Source organism: Lipotes vexillifer, unplaced genomic scaffold (assembly GCF_000442215.2).
Source record: "Lipotes vexillifer unplaced genomic scaffold, Lipotes_vexillifer_v1.1 scaffold1378, whole genome shotgun sequence".
NCBI lineage: Eukaryota > Metazoa > Chordata > Mammalia > Artiodactyla > Lipotidae > Lipotes > Lipotes vexillifer.
Genome location: NW_006775104.1, coordinates 2,432,381 through 2,448,387, shown reverse-complemented (window position 1 = coordinate 2,448,387; position 16,007 = coordinate 2,432,381). Strand labels below are relative to the sequence as shown.

Sequence of the window (16,007 nt, the reverse complement as noted above, 5' to 3'; positions counted from 1 at the left end):
AACTAAGAGATTAACAAGGAATTACCTTTATCATCACTATGTCAGTCACCTTTACTTGCATGGCAAAAAGTCTTAGTTGATTTTATACAAAGCATACATACTTCTAGAAACAATCTGACAAGACTTAAAAACACTAAATCATAAATCATCAAGACTTTATCATTAATTCAACAGGTAAACTCCTCAAGGCTTATGTTGTCTGATTCCATTTGAACGTCCTTTGCTATTTAGTACACTTTCTGCTCAATTATGACTGATAAAATGTCATGCAGTCAACATTTTTACTCATTATTTGTTAGTCTTCCCTGCAACACTATAAATACCAAGACACAAGAACAATGTCTTCTAGGGGCAGGACAGGAATAAAGATGCAGACGTAGAGAATGGACTTGAGGACACGGGGAGGGGGAAGGGTAAGCTGGGATGAAGTGAGAGTGGCATGGACGTATATACACTACCAAATGTAAAAAGATCGCTAGTGGGAAGCAGCTGCATAGCACAGGGAGATCAGCTCGGTGCTTTGTGACCACCTAGAGGGGTGGGATAGGGAGGGTGGGAGGGAGGGAGATGCAAGAGGGAGGAGATGTGGGAATATATGTATACGTATAGCTGATTCACTTTGTTATACAGCAGAAACTAACACACCATTGTAAAGCAATTATATTCCAATAAAGATGTTTAAAAAAAAAAGAACAGTGTCTTGATCATGTCTACATCCCCAGTCTCAGGGCCTATGAACACTCCAAGTATTCGCTGAATTAATGGACCAAATAAAGAAAATGCAACCAAGAAGTATGCAAGGAGAGGAGAAATAATTCCTAAATTAGCAGTGATTCTGGGTCTAAGGCTGGTTCTAACAAGAGCTGGAACACCTTAGGTAAGTTACCTAACTTCTCTGACCCTCGAAGCTTTAATCTGTAGAAAAGGAAAAAATAACATACTTCAGAGTTACTGTAAGCATTAACGTTTTACTGTACAAAAAGTATTTAGCACAATATCTGGAAAGGAGCTCAATAAATGTTAATTCCTTTACCTTTCCTCATGTTCTCCACCTTAAAAGCCGGTATTACACATAAAAGTGCCTTCCAAGAAGAAATTATTTCAGTAAAAGTACAACAGAGTTCATTCTCCATTTGCTTTGAAAAGTTAAAATTTCATCTCTTCAATCTTTAAAATGGAGGGGGACTAGCTTGTGAATTACTTTCAAAATATCACAAACACAAGAACAAGTTAAGAAAAAAACAATGTCAAGAATGAGCCTTGAAGCAACGTGGGGAGGGGGGGCGGCGGGGCGGGGAATCACTCATCTACTGCGAAGAAATAGGGGTTTTTAAGGCAGTGCTCACTAAACGAAAAAAGGCTTGAAAAAGGTAGAAACGTTATTTAATAGTATGTTTTAGAAAAAAATACTTCCCAACTGTTTATTCTGAATTTAAATCTTAAAAAATTAACTATTTTGACATCGTGCGCTTAAAAGTGGAACATTACATATACTTCCATTCAAACCTAAAACATTCCTTCATGACGACTTCCCAGACTCCAATCATCCTTCAGTTTCATCCTCCCATTTTGAGCTTAATCGAATACCTCGCCGCTTCCCTTGCATCACCACTGACACACGCTGTGTGCAGACGAAGTTCTGTCATTCCTATAATTACCACACCCCTGTCAGACGCTTCAGGCCCATGTTGTTATGACATCTGTAAACTGCAGTCCTCCTTCTGTCTCCACCCGCACCGCGCCCCCCCCCCGCCCCGCTTCCAAACCACCGGCTCCGGCTCGGGCTGTAACTTGTGAATTCCCGAGACGGTCCCCTCCGACCTCGGTTAGGATTTTTACACGCCCCCCACCCCTTGCTCTTTCCTGCCTCAGTCGCCGCACTCCGTGCGGCCCACCCACGCCCCCAGCTCGCTCGCGCCGGGCCGCGGCGCTGGCTGCGCATTCCCTCCTCTCCGCCCCGCTGCCTCGGCGCCCCGCAGTCCCCGACGCTGCTTCCAGCTCCGCTTCCGCGCCGCGCCGCGCCGCCCCGCCCCGCCCCGCCTCGCCTCGCCTCGCCTCCACCGGCGTTCCCGATGGCGAACCAGTGCTCCCCACCCCCATCGTCCTCTCAGCCGGCCGCGCGGCCGTTGGGACTGCCTGGCCCGTGACGCACGGACGCGCAGCGAGCGCCCAGGCCCAGGAACCCGAGCTCGAGCACTGCCGGCAGCCAGCCCTCACCGCGGGGCCTCCCCCGCACACAACCGGATCCGCCGGATCCCCCGGCGGGAGGGGGAGGGGCCGGGGGCCGCGGCCCCGCACTCACCAAGCTCAAGGCAGCCGATCCCGGTGCCACTGCTGGGGTGAGCCTCTGGCTCGCTCGCTCGCCTGCCGTGCCTCTCCCTCACACAACCTCGAAGACCCAGCTCGCGCCTCGGCGGTGCTCACCAGGCCTCGCTCGCCGACACCGCCGCGCACCCAGCACAGCGAGACCCAGCTCAGCCGGCTTTCGCACTACGCCTGCGTGCGGGGGCCGGCCCGCGCGCCTGCGCGCGCCTCTCCACCACCCTGCTGCAGAGGCTGCCGGGAGATGTAGTCTTCCAACCGTCCTCGCGAAGCGCCAGCGGTTAGCCGGGAACCAGTGGAGAGTCTGTCGGGAAGGAGGTCTGGTTGACAAGGTTCGCAGTTAGTGGCGAAGGTTGGAGAGTCATTCTGGAGTGACAATGAAACGGTACTTCTTGGGCTGAATTGCAAAGTTATGTCTACAAACTTGTCTTCGAAGCTCTTCCAGGGCGGATCGATCCTTGCTCACCTCTGTCTATAGCCTCTGACAGGCTTGTTACCTAATACACGTTTACTGAGTCAATAATGGAATGAATGAAGCCTGAGGGATTGCTAAAAAAGAGTTATAAGTCAGCGCTTCATGTCTAAGGCATTCACATGCAGCATGTTTGAGAAACTTCTGGGTATTTCCTTTTTTAGTTCTCTCCCGTCCCCTTTGCCTGATAATGTATATAAGCAGTATCAAAAATCATTAAGAAATTAAATGAAACACAAATGCTTGCTTTACTCTCAATAAATGCTCTCAAACGAAAATTTGGGACAAATAGTTGTTACTGTTAAATCTGATGGAATTCTCTTTGAGCTTAATCGAATTGTTTTTGAGCAGTGGCTTCAAAAGAAGAAAGACTGAAGCCAGCCAAGCAAAGGTTACAGAATACAGTCTCACATGCGACCTGGTTTATCAAATCAATCTAAACACCCACGGAGAAGCAAGGTGAAAGAAATGGGGTAGCGCTATAACATAAGTATGGGAGAGAGGACCTTACTGCCTGAATCCTAGGCTATGCGATGTTCATTTGTCCTGGACCTCTTTCTGCCACGTCAGTATTCCTCACTAACTGTGTGTTTTCTAGGATGAGCTGAGTTTGAGCAAGGGCACTGGGGAAAGGGAATGTGTTCTAAGGGAGAGACTTGGAGGCAAGTGTGCGTGACCGCAGCTAAGCTGAGGACAGATCATTTTATTCCAATCAGGAGCTAATATTATTCAGAGCTGGACTTTAGTGTTTGTGAAAACTAGTTTCTTTCCAGTTCACCCTTACTCCTAGTTAGAGTATCCCATGAGGGTCTGGACCAAAAGTCTGGGGTATTTACTAGGGCCTCTCTTCCTTGACCCAACCTCTTCAGCCCCATGAGACAGTCAAAAGCTCTACTCAGTTTTTCAGCCACTGCTTTCAGAATTAGCAATCACTTCAAGTGAAAAGTAACAGCAAACATCAGGCTCACCTCTCATGGGTTCCCTTTCTTTTCTTCCAGATCTTGGATCCACAGATTCTCACTGCTGTGGTAGCTCTTCAGTGCCTTAATGTTTTTTATATTTTGTCCAGCTATTCTCTGTGGTGGGAGGATTTGTTCAAGACAACAACAGTAGCCCACTGCTGAAGCAGAATTCCTATATATATGTTACTTTTACAAAAATGTTATCATACCATACATGGTGTTTTGTTAGCTAATGTCTCTCTGCCTATATCTTTTTGTATTAAAATTTATTTTTAATTTTAAATTATAGAACAGTAGTTTTGCTATTACAAACAACACTGCTGTGAACATTCTTGTACGTGTCTTTGTGTGTACAGGGAAACTGCTAGATCCTAAGACATTGCATCTTTAACCTTATGAGATGTGATAGGCAGAATTCTCAGATGGCCCCCATGATCTTTGCCCCTTGCTCTTACCCTGTATAATCCCTACCCCTTGAGTGTGGGTGGGAGCTTTGACTTACTTCTGGCCAATAGAATATGGCAAGGATGATTACATTTCATTATAAGTCTCTGTCTTAGCAGACCAGAGCTAGACACTCTCCTGCTGGCCTTGAAGAAGTGAGCTTTCATGTTGAGAACTGCCTATGGAGAGGGCCACGTGGCAGGGAACTGCAGATGGTTTCTAGCACCTGGGTGCAGCCTCCAGCTGACAGCCAGTAAGAAGCCAGGGCCCTCAGCCCTACAACCACAAGGAAATGAATTCTGCCAACAGCCTGAGATGGCTTGGAAGTGGATTCTTCCCCAGTCAAGCCTCCAGATGAGAAGACAACGTGACTTACACCTTGATTGCAGCTTTGTGAGACCCTGAGCAGAGGAACCAGCTCAGCTGTGCCCGTAATCCTGGCCCACAGAAACTGTGAGATAATAAATGTGTTTTAAGACACTACGTTTCTGGTATTTTGTTCCACAGCGATAGAAAAGTAATATGCTAGATATTGCCAGATTATTTCACAAAGTGGTTGTGCCAGCTTATGCTCCACAAGCAGCTGATAAGGTTTTCTTTTCTAAACAACCTTGCTAACATTTGGAAATGTCTTTTTTATTTTTGCCAAATGGATGGGTGTGAAAATACATAATAATTAGACACATATATTAACATAAAAACACGAAAAATAAGTTTTTACTTGCAATGATATATTCCGTTGTATTTTTTTCTGTTGCATAAATGCTATTACTTAAAATAGCAATAGGACTCATTAAAAGTGGCAACTAATAATAATTAATAGAAGGACTAATTAAGAAAATAATTTGTGAGAAAAATACAACTTTTATAGCATAATATATATATATATTTTTAAACATCTTTATTGGAGTATAATTGCTTTACAATGGTGTGTTAGTTTCTGTGTATAACAAAGTGAATCAGCTATACATACACATACATACATACCCATATCTCCTCCCTCTTGTGTCTCCCTCCCACTCTCCCTATCCCACCCCTCTAGGCAGTCACAAAGCACCGAGCTGATCTCCCTGTGCTATACAGCATAATATTTTTATGTTTCTGTCCTCTGGTTCAGCAACTTATTTTAACTCTTTCTTAAACTCTTTATCACATATTCAAATTTTGTAGGCTATATTATTCTATCTTCTATATGTATATTAAGATACATAAATATAGGAATTTTATGAAGGACAGTATAAATACAGTAGAACTTGTTAAACAGATATTACTCCTATTACAGTTTTAAAAAATGATATGTTTCTGTCCCATGATAGAGTGGGATATTTTTTATTCTTTTTGTTTCCTTTTTCATCAATATTTCTCTGAACTGCCTGGAGCCTTTAGGACATCTTTTATTTTATGTAATGGTAAAACCAAATACAGCCAAATATAAAATTACTTTTGACTTGCAGCTCTGTTCCTCTGCCTGCATTGCACTGATTCTTGTTGGCACAGATGACATCAAGCTAAACATTCCCTCAACAAAAGTGTTTGAGCATAGAACAGTTAGGATTTTAATTACTAGTGCAGCAGGTTTTTAAACTTGTAGGAATTTGTTTCTGGTTCTCCAAAATGTCCACCCATTTTGTATCTACAGACTTGCTTTGGTAAACCAACTGTTTGTCAATCAGGTCCTTTGCATCTATAAATTAACCATTTCTATATCTAAAATGCCCATTGTTTTTAAAACATTCTGAAGCACATTGTATGTTATCATAAGTTAAACCTCTCTTCCCCAGAAAAAATGATTTTAAAGCATAGAGGTAATTTGAACTTGTGAAACTGAAGTTAGATTTCAAATAAATTTACAGTTTTAGTGAAGAAATTCAGAAAGTCCTGTTTAATTTGGTTACTTTTTTCTAGGGACATTTTTTTTTAAGTTCTGAAACAGTCTTATTTCCAAAAATTAGTCTTTTTTTTTTCTGTTTGAAGTTTTTGTAGCAACCTGCATATAACATTGAATAATTGAGATTCAGATGGTTCATCCTTTTCTAGACTTCTTATGACCTCTTCAAGGATTATCAGACAGTTTTGGAGAACCAGCATGTTTATTTCTGTTTCACTGTAATTCTTCTCTCCGTTCTCATCCTCAAATTGGAGCAGGACATTCTTCTTGTTCCACGCTTTGAAAATATGATTTTATGGCAGAAAAGACATTATAACGTCTTTTCTATGGCTGGCAACAATGATCGCCATCTTGTAGGTACATGTTTAAGGAAGCTGTCTCCTGCCATTTCTATAGTCAAAAATGTCGTTAAATGCTTCCGCACATTTTGAGGAAGCTGAAATGCCCAAACACTTTCATTATGAAAACTTCTGTATCGCAGGTAAGCAAACCACACCCCTCTTTAAACAGTGTTCTGTATAAGATGTTTAGGCGATGAGATCATTTCATTTTCTTTGGTAAGAAGTTTAGAGACTGAATAGAATTTGTCAAAATTAACATTTGCCCTGAAAGCAAATAAATAAGCCAAGTCTACTTTGTCTTTGGACAGATATAACACACTTTGTTTTATGTGTTTGTGGTTTCATTAAAATCTTAGACATCAAGAAGACAATTTGAAACTCCATTTTTCAAGTAAAATTACCTTAAGAGCTAGGGGAGACATTTTCTGAATCAGGAAATAAAACCTTACTCCGTTCCATAGAGCAATGAAAGGCACGATACAATAATGCATATTGGTTCATGTGATACGCCCAAGCTAATTCAGCAGCCACTATTTTCAACTAAGCATTGGTGTCTTTGGGAGAAATTAAACTTTTGATTGATTTTGAAGTACCTGTCTGTCTCATTCTGGACTTGTAAATTTCAGTCTCCATATGTGCTTTTACATCCCCTTCTCCGCCATACACATACCAAACTCTTTTCTGCATGTTGCACAGTATGCTCTGTTTTTGTTATTTACCTTCATAATCAGTTACATTGTCCTTCCATATGTAATTAATATTACACAGTCGTTGAGCTTTCTTTCAGTGATGTCATCATGCTGTTGCTGGTATTATAATCACTCTCTTATAAAACATGATCATCACACTCATAATGTTAAAAAATTTAACTTGTATGAGGCACAATGGTTAGTCCATAGGCAAAGCCAAAGATGTATTGCTAATGTTTATGATTACAATGCACTTAAACTGCACACTTTGGTCACATCCCTCAGAATGATGGGATGATCATTACTGTGAACTGTAAATCATGGTTACCAATATCGGTGAACAGGGGGAAAAAAACAATGACAGAGACTATAGAAGTCGAATAATCTGTGCTGTATCCATTTGACACAATAAGCAGTGTTGTTTTCAGCCTCTATTTTTGGGATATATGGTTTTGTACTTTTCCCCCAACCTCCCACACCGATCATAAAAGATCAGGAGTTTTTTTTTTGTTTTTTGTTTTTTGGTTTTTTTTGCAGTACGCGGGCCTCTCTGTTGTGGCCTCTCCCGTTGCGGAGCACAGGCTCCGGACGCGCAGGCTCAGCGGCCATGGCTCACGGGCCCAGCCGCTCCGCGGCATGTGGGATCTTCGCGGACCGAGGCACGAACCGACATCCCCTGCATTGGCAGGCGGACTCTCAACCACTGCGCCACCAGGGAAGCCCGATCAGGATTTTTTTGTGTGTCCTGGGAGGTTTCCCAGGATGTAGGAATTTCAGTGCTAAAACCCAGAAGGTCAGGCAAATCAGAACAGTTTGTCCCTCTTTCCCACCTGTACTGGTCAAATGTATTCCATTCATCTGGCCAGTACACCCATTCCCCTACTTGCTGTGAGTGCTGGCTGATAACTTTCAGCTGCCCCCTTCTCTGACGAATTGCAGGGCTAACAGGAGCCAGCTTGCTAGAAGGCTCCCACTCCTTTCCCCAGGGACAAACCTCAGCCAATAACTGACATCAGAGTAAAAAAAGGCCAACCATTGCTACAGTGTTCAACTTATTCTAATGGTACTATGTGTGCTCTAGAGCCTCCCCATGTAATCAGACTAAAGCTAGTCTTCAACTGAGACAGCACTCTTACTAGCTTTTCCCCCTGCCTTAGACTGTCTCCTTTATTCCCACATTCCTGAGAGCACTCTCCCAATAAGTCACTTGAACAAGAATCCCCATCTCAGGCTCTGTATCTAAGGAACCCTCCCTAGGCCATGATCCTAATGTGCTGTTTTCCATTTCCTTAATCAGTTGTCCAAGACCACTTGCTGAGGTTGGTCCATTGTTTTCCCAGTGATCTGCAATTTTACCTCTGTCATTCATATATATATACACACTCAGTGCTCCATATTGAGAAAAGTATGCCTATAGTCAGTCACAAGATACTCAGAAAATAAAAAGAACCAGTGAGCAAAAATGCAAGAAACAAATGGTTTAGACTTGAACATGGAAACTTGAATAAGAAATCAATTGTATTCTTTACCACATAAATTCTGATTTCTAAATGGTACTTAGCTTCTAATTGCAAATATTTACTGAAAATATTTTAATGTATCATAAAAGTATTGACACCGTAAAACCTGCAATGTGAAAAAGTGCATCATAAATTTGCAGAATTTTTTATATATTTATAAAATTTACATAGTATATATAATATATAAACTTGAGAGATATATATCACAACTATACAAATATATAAATGTATTATATAAATTTATGTATTTTGGGGGGTATTCAATACATATATATTTGATATATATATTTGTGATACATATATTCTCAAGTTTCCATATAAGCACAGGTCTGTTTTGGAGCTTTCTATTCTATTCGGTTGGTCTGTTTGTCTATCCCTACACCAATAACACATCTTAATTACTGCAATTGTATAATAAGTCATAATATGTTGTAGGTCAAGTCACTTCCACTTTGTTTTTCTTCTTCAAATTGCTTTGGTTCTTCTTGGGCCTTTTTGTTTGATATGTTTTATAATTACTCCATCAGTTTCTATGAAGAAAATCTCCTCTGATTTTGATTGAAATTATATTGAATTGATAAGATTAATTTTTGGAGAACAGACATTGCTATTATATTGTCTTCCTCTCAGTGAGGATATAGTATATCTCTCCAGTTATTTAGGTCTTCTCTAATGCTTTTCAATGACGTTTTGTAATTTTTTTCAGGAAGTTTTTGTACATCTTTTGTTAAATTTAATTCTAGTTACCTTACTTTTTTGCTGTTGCTATTATATTGGTTAAAAAAAAAGCCTTTACATTTATTGTTTTTCATGCACAGAAATGAAATTGACTTATATAAATTTCTATTTAGAATCTTGCAGAGTGCTTTTATTAATTCTAATAATTTGTCTCCAGATTTTCTTGGATTTTCTATAGACAATCATATTTTCTGTGATTTAATGACATTTTTGTTTCTCCATTTTTAGTGTTTTTTGTTTGTTCTTTAATGTGTTTGACAGGAGCTCTAATGCACTGCTGAAGGTGTGGTGATAGGAAGCATCCAGTGTCTCATTCCTGATTTTGTAGGGAATCACTCTAATGTTTTACCATGAAATATGATCCTTGCTCTAGGTTTTTGGTAGATAACCTTTTATGAATTCTTTACCAAATGATTTCTCTATATATATTGAAATGTGCGTACCCTTTAATATATTTATATGGTAAGTGACATTTTAGGTTTTCTAAAGTTAAACTATCTTTGCATTTCTGAGATAAACCCAACTTGACCATGATTTATTTATACAGAGCTGAATTACATTTATTAATACTTTGATGAGAATTTGTGCATCTATTAACATAAATGAAGCAGTCTGTACTTTTCCTATCTTGTACTGTTGTCTATTTTTGGTATCAAAGTTAAACTAGCTCTGAAAAATTTGTTGGGGAGGGTTCCCTATTTCGGTTCTCTAGAAGATTTTATGTTTTTAATTCCAGAAGATTGGAATTATCTGTTCTTTGAAGATTCGGGAGAACTCACTAGTTAAATCATCTTAGCCTGTTGTATTTACTTGTTTACTTGTTAGGAAAAATTTTAATTACTGATTCAACTTATTTAATAGATATTACAAAATTCAGGATTTCTAGTTCTTCAGTCAATTTTGGTAAGTTGTTTTTTTCTAAGAAAATCTATATTTTATCTAAATTTTCAATGTATTAGCATTAAATTGTTTTGTCTATTTTTTAAAATTTTTGCAAAGAAACTGCTATTGACTTTATTACTTTTCTCTGTTGTATGTTTTTTAATTATTTTCTGTTTTTATTCGTTTATTTTGATTTTCTATTTTTTTAATTTTTTAAAAATTTATTTATTTTATTTATTTATTTTTGGCTGTGTTGGGTCTTTGTTGCTGCTTGTGGACTTTCTCTAGTCGCAGCGAGCGGGAGCTACTCTTTGTTGCAGTGCGCAGGCTTCTCACTGTCAAGGCTTCTCTTGTAGAGCACAGGCTCTAGGCACATGGGCTTCAGTAGTTGTGGCACGCAGGCTCAGTAGTTGTGGCGCACGGCTTAGTTGCTCTGCTGCATGTGGGGTCTTCCCAGACAGGGCTCAAACCCATGTCCCCTGCATTGGCAGGCGGATTCTTAACCACTGTGCCATGAAGGAAGCCCCTGATTTTCTTTTCTTACCTTAAATTGGTTACTTAACTGATTAATTTATGCCTATAGATTTTCTTAATATAAGCTTTAAGGTTCTATAACTTAAGCACTATTTTAGTTTTATGTCAAAAATTGTATTAGTAATATTTTCATTAACATTCAGTTCTAAATATTTTCCAATTTCTGTTAAGTTTTCATGACCCATGAGATGTTATTTTGAAGTGTATATCTTATTTCCAAATGTATTTATTTTTAAGCTATTGTTTTTTTAATTGATTTCTAAGTTAATTACATGATGGATGATGGTCAGAGAACACAGTCCAATAGAGAATATCTTAAAGCTGTTGAACTTAGAATATGGTCAATATGTATAACTGTTCTGTGTACACTTGAGAAGAATATATATTCTCTAATTGCTGGGTGGATGGTTCTGTATATGTTCATTAGGTTAAAACTGTGTTCTTCAAATCCTCTATAGTCTTGCTATTTTTTTAACTGAGTGTCTACTAGGTCCTGAGAGAGCTGTGTTAAATCTCTAAGATAGTGGATTTGTCAGTTTTGCCAGTAATTCTGTCAGTTTTTGCTTTATATAGTGTGAGGCTATGTTATTACCTCAATTACCATCATTATATGCCTATCATTATATCTACCCCCAGTTAATTGAATCTTTTGTTATTGAGTAGTCATTTATCCCTGATAACATTCTTTAACTTAAGGTTAAACTTTGGGATTTGTTTGTTCTTATTTTTCTAATTCCTTTAGGTGTAAGTTTAGATTGTTTGAGATTTTTCTTGTTTACTGAGGTAGGCTTGTATCACTATAAACTTCCCTTTTAGAACTGCTTTTGCTGTGTCCCATAGATTTTGGATTGTTTTCATTTTCATTTGTCTCCAGGCATTTTACAATTTCCTCTTTGATTTCTTCAGTGACCTATTGGTTGTTTAGTAGCCTATTATTTAGCCTCGATATGGTTGTGTTTTTGGCAGTTTTTTCCTTGTAATTGACTTCTAGTCTCATACCATTTTGGTTGGAAAAGGTGCTCAGTATGATTTCAATCTTAATTTTACTGAGACTTGTTTCATGGCCTAGCACATGATCTATCCTGGAGAATGTTCCATGTACACTTGAAAAGAATGTATAGTCTGCTGCTTTTGGATGGAATGTTCTATATATATCTATTAATTCCATCTTGTCTAATGTGTCAATTAAGGCCAATGTTTCCTTATTGATTTTCTGTCTGGATGATCTGTCCGGTGATGTAAGTAGGGTGTTAAAAGTCCCCTACTATTATTGTACTACTGTCAATTTCTCCCTTTATGTCTGTTAGTATTTGCTTTATGTATTTAGCTGCTCTGTAGTTGGATTTTTAAAATCCAATCTATCTGTGACTTAACTAGCAAGTTTAGTTCAAATTACACATATTATGATCACTTACGTATTTGGAACTATTTCTTCCATTTTGTGTTGTCTCACTTTTTTTCCCTCTGATTCTTTTTCTCCGTCTTCCCTGATTTGCCTTTTTTGGATTTTTTAATTCTTTTTTTTTTTAATTAAAAAATTTTTGGTCTACTATTTATTTTTTATTTTTATTTTTATTTTTTGGCCGTATAGTGAAAACGTTATATTATAACATGCTTTTCCAAACCAAATATTAAAATTAATATTTTGAACATATTCTTAAATTCTACATGCATACTTCTGAATACCTAAACTACATGTTAAACAGCTGAATACATTCTATTCACACTTCAGATCTTTAAACACCAACCATCTATTAGTATAGCTATTACTACAGGACAAATTTGGATAGAGGTCTTAGATGATTTTTAAGCTCATGTGAAGAGCACCAATCGTTAACAATCATTTTTGCATTTATTCACAAACACTGATACAATTGGTTTATTTATGTTAAAACAAATATTTCTTTAAAAATGAATGTGTATAGAAGTACTTTAAATGATAGAGTAGGCTTTATTCCAATCTGTTTGTTAAACAGACTATTTTCACAACATCTAAATCTACTTTTCAGTGATCTGTTCCATCATTGCTACCATATACTTTTAAAAATTCAGAATTATTTTTTCAAGGAGAGAAAGGATCAAATTCCAGTCCATACACCTTATAAATATTTTACATCTAACACACACAGCTTTACAATTCATGCGATAGGCAGTGTCTAAAAAATCGGTTAATAAATCTCAAAAACATTGAAATGTCTAAACACAGAGTCTTCTAGATTTTTTTTTGTAAGAAAAGTAATCTGTAAACATCTTTACCTTCAGTTCATGCTTGGTCATTTGCTGTGGTCATTGTGGAAGAAGTGGGTCTGACTTTATAACCATTTGTGAAGTGGTCCATCTTTGCAAAAATATTACATTCCATGGGTAAAGAACAAGTCTTAGAATTACCATGTGGTACAAATTTGTGAAATCAATTTCTGTATTTAAAAACATAAAACAAAGACTACTAAACAGTCCAAAACTGTTGTAGCTGAATATTCTAAATACGAGCTAACAGTACTACACTAAAAATGTCCAAAAATAAGGCCTCTGAAATAAATATTTCCATTCTTTAAAAAAAGACAAATGTACATCACATGGTCAGTGTACATATAAAAGTCATCAGTTTAAACCATTCTGGATGATGTATCTGAAGTAAAATGACCTAGGTTTTGCTTCTGTCGTCGTCCTCTATTGTTTTTAGGGCATTTTCTTGACTTTGGACAAGTTCCAACTTCCTGGGACCACGGTTTTTTCATCTATACAATAAAGGGATCTGGCTTGTTATGCACATGACAATTGCTACTATAATGGCAATCTGTACAGCTCCAATAATTGCTGCAATAAGAACATGAGTGAGCTTTTGCCTACTTGGCACTACATAGAGAATACTAAAGTCTGTCTTTTCACAGTGCTGTCCAGTGTAACCAGATTCACATCTACAAGAAGCCTTCTGAGTAGAATAAATGAATTCACATTTTCCATGGATGCAGTAACCATTGAGGTTTTCAGGGCAAGGCATGTGGTTTCCAATATAAACATCTTCCATTTGATCACTAGCATCTTTCACATCTGGCCTTCTACTATTTAGAAGTTAGGTACTTTACTTCTCTTCTTTTAGTGGCTGCCCTTAATAATGCTAATCTCTTGAATGACACAAGGACTTTAAATCCCTTTAACTATTTAACTATATTCATTAATCCAACATTTTACACGGTTCATTTTTTCAGTATTTTATTTCAGTCTTATTTTATTCCACAGATTATTAGTTGTTTATAAAGACAGTGATTGTTTACCATTTACACATTTACCATTTTTTTGTTTACCATGCCTTCCTGAAGCTTAGATTTTTCTTTGTTTTTTCCCTCCTCCCTGAATTATATCCTTTAAATTCCTTAAGTAAGAGTTTATCTTTTGTTGGTAAATTCAGTCTTCAGTGGTCTGAGAGTGTCTTTATTCAAGAATTAAGGCAAGGGCTTCCCTGGTGGCGCAGGGGTTGAGAGTCCGCCTGCCAACGCAGGGGACACGGGCCCCAGTCCAGGAAGATCCCACATGCCATGGAGTGGCTGGGTATGTGAGCCACGGCCGCTGAGCCTGTGCGTCCGGAGCCTGTGCTCCGCAACGGGAGAGACCACAACAGTGAGAGGCCCGTGTACCGCAAAAAAAAAAAAAAAAGAAAGAAGAAAAAAGAATTAAGGCAAAATAAAAGCTTAGCTAATTACAGAATTCTAGGTTAACAGTTCATTTTTCTCAGCCCTTTGAATATATTATGCAAATGCCTTCAGGCTTCAGTATTAGTTTTCTATTACTGCCATAACGAATTACCGCAACTTTAGTGACTTATAAAAGCACAGCTATACTGTCTCACAGTTCTATAGGTCAGAAGTCAGGCATAGGTCTCACTGGGCTAAAATCAAAGTGTTGGCAGGCTTCACTCCTTTCTGGAAGCTTTTGAGTCCATTTCCTTGTTCACTCCAGGTGTTGGTAGAATTCAGTTCCATGCAGTTAAAGAACTGAGTTCTCACTTTCTTCACTGGTTGTCAGAGACCACCCTTAGCTCCTAGAAGCTTCTCACTGGTCCTTGCATCTCAGAACAAGCACAGGGCATCAAATTTTTCTCATGCTGCCATCTCCTATGTGATTAGATTGGGCTGACCTGGATAATCCTGGTTAATCTTCCCATCTGAAGGGTAACTTTATTTTTTTTAACTTTTTATTTTATATTGAGGTATAGCCAATTAACAATGCTGTGATAGTTTCAGGTGCACAGCAAAGTGACTCAGCCATACATATACATGTATCCATTCTCCCCCAAACTCCCCTCCCATCCAAGCTGCCACATAACATTGAGCAGAGTTCCCTGTGCTATACAGTACGTCCTTGTTGGTTATCCATCTTAAATATAGCAATGTGTATATGTTGATCCCAAACTCCCTAACTATCCTTTCCCCTGACCCTGAAGGGTAACTTTAATCACATCCGCAAAATGCCTTTTGCCATGTAAGGTAATATATTCACAAATTCAGGAAGTTAAGGTGTGGACATCTTTGCAATGAGCAGAGGGAGGACATTATACTGCCTACAACAATATGTTGTCAGTCTAATTGTCATTCTTTTGTAGATAGCTTGACTGTTCCCTCTGCCTGCTTTTAAGATCATCTCTTTGGTGGCCTACAGTTTCATTGTTTCTTGGTATGGGTTGTTTCTTTTCTTACCCTTGTGAACACTGCCTCTCCTCCATTACCTTTTGACATCTCTATTAAACATATGCTAGATCTTTCAAATCAGTCCTCTCACCCTCAACTCTGTACCACAGCCTTATGCACAGGCGTGTGAACACCTCAGCCCTCATGTCCAAGCTCCATCCCTGAGAACACTTACTCCATGGCCATTCTTGATGCAGACTGTGGCATAGTCTACCCTTGGGAGAGAGACCCAAGGAAGAGTCCTGGAAGTAGACTTGGAGCTGTGTAGGCAGGAAATTAGAGTTCCAGGTACCTAGTGGGTGGCTTAGAAGTGAGGTGCGCAGGTTCCAAATGGACACATTCTCTTGACCTTGTGCATTCCTCACCTTGTGGAGATGGGCATGGCCAGAGGAAGGTTGAGAGTGAGACCCTCTCAAACCAGAAGTCCAAGGCGGGACTCCTCTTGCCCATATTCGAGGGCAGTAACATATGAGACAATAAACATGCTTCTTTTAAGATGAAGAATGCTGGCTAAGGTAAGATGAGGAGGA

The 16,007-nt window shown here is 38.8% G+C and overlaps 1 protein-coding gene and 1 pseudogene across 1 annotated transcript in view; one reads left to right on the top strand and one right to left on the bottom strand.

Annotated features, from left to right (window-relative positions):
- KPNA1 (karyopherin subunit alpha 1) overlaps window positions 1–2,489 on the bottom strand; it is a 75,699-nt gene extending 73,210 nt beyond the window's left edge. Inside the window, exon 1 of the mRNA XM_007449704.1 lies at window positions 2,303–2,489. The gene's annotated coding sequence lies outside the window, so the exon portion shown is untranslated. The remainder of the gene's footprint in view (window positions 1–2,302) is intronic.
- Window positions 1,694–2,572, top strand: LOC103073742 (actin cytoskeleton-regulatory complex protein PAN1 pseudogene; annotated as a pseudogene).
- The last annotated feature ends 13,435 nt before the right edge of the window (window positions 2,573–16,007 follow it).